Raw genomic sequence first — 1,565 nt, 5'->3', positions numbered from 1 at the left:
TTGATGTCGATCAAAACATACCATTTCCCATTTAGTAAAAAATGAACAAACAAACAAACAAAAAACCTATATGTTTGTGCACATACAGTAGTTCCTTTATGCACAAGGAAGGAATGGGGAAAGGGAAAAGGAAAGAAAAGAGAAAATGTTCCTGTAGTAGTCAGGATGTGGTGAGGCCAAGTTACAGTTTTTCTAGTTGAGAATATCCGCGGTCTGTAGGAGCAGAGTTCTGGAGTAGAACAGCAGCCGCCCTTTCTAGTAGACACATCCCATCCGCTGCCGGAACACACCATCTGTAGCACCAGCCTCCGTTTCCAACTGTGCAGGTGTCTGGTTCATTGACTGGCCACCCATCGAACTGGAATCTGATCTGCTTCATTGACAAACCCTGTCACTCACAATAGGGTTTCTTGAGTTCATAAGCGCTGTATACTTCTTGTGATGTTAGGTTTGTGTGTCAACTTGGCTAGGTGATGGTGTCCAGGTGTCTAGTCAAGCAAGCACTGGCCTAACCATTACTGCATGGACATTGGTGTCTGGTTAATAAAACAGAAGGCTGGTCTATTAAATCATCAGTCAATTGGCTGTAGCTGTGACTGATGACGTCAACGAAGGGCATGTCTTCCACAGTGAGAGAATTCAATCAGCTGGATTTAATCCAATCAGTTGAGGACTTTTAAGCGAGAAAGACAGAGGACCTTCACTTCTTCTTCAGCTAGCCAGCAAAGCATCTCTTGAGGAGTTCATCAAACACCCTCATGGGAGTTGCCAGTTTGCTGCCTGCCATATGGAATTTGGACTCGTGCATCCCCACAGTTGTGTGAGACACTTTATAAAATCTTATATGTAGCAGTATCTCTTGTTGATTCTGTTTCCCTAGAGAACCCTAACTAATACACTTCTTAATCTCAAACTCTACCACAGAAACTGCCACCTTCACTAATATGATTGTTGTTCTCAGTCTTGACTCCTTCTTTGGGTTTTCATCAGTCATGGCGAGAGCCAAGATTCCTCAGCTGCCACTTCATGAAAGAGGGACCAGGTCCTCACCACACGAGCACACAAGCAGCACCAGGAGTCGCAGAAGCTGAGGTAGCGATTTTTACTCACCTCATTTGACATGTGAGGAAACGGAAGTGCCAGGGTTCGATAACTTTCCCAAGGTGTCACGTTATTAATTGTGGGAACTGAGGTTCAAACCCAGATATTCTGGTTCCAGAATCCATGTTCTCAGCCTCTATGCTGTGCTGCTTCCCTGTAAGTAGGATAAATCCCCCTTTTTGCCTCAGTTACGTCTGGGTTGATTTCTTTTAATTGCAACCAAATACTCCTAACTAAAGCACCTCTTGGTTTTGCACCACTCCTGTTGGGTCGATGGGGGTCAATTTCTAGAATACTGAGTACATCCAGGCTGCAAAGAAGCAGGGACTGATGTCACAGCTGGCAGCACCCAAGACTCTGGGCTGCCATATCCTGGCTCTTTCCTGGTCATTTGGGATCTAAAGAACTTACTTTAAAGATGGGACAGAGTCCAGTGCTGTCCCATAGAACAGACATGTGATGAT

General features: G+C 44.9%; 1 pseudogene; it reads right to left on the bottom strand.

The window, feature by feature from the left end:
- Nucleotides 1–255: 255 nt before the first annotated feature.
- On the bottom strand, nt 256–983 carry LOC119542949 (annotated as a pseudogene).
- Between the last annotated feature and the right edge of the window lie 582 nt (nt 984–1,565).

This window comes from Choloepus didactylus, chromosome 1 (genome assembly GCF_015220235.1).
Source record: "Choloepus didactylus isolate mChoDid1 chromosome 1, mChoDid1.pri, whole genome shotgun sequence".
Lineage (NCBI taxonomy): Eukaryota > Metazoa > Chordata > Mammalia > Pilosa > Megalonychidae > Choloepus > Choloepus didactylus.
This window is presented reverse-complemented; position numbering and strand designations above follow the sequence as displayed.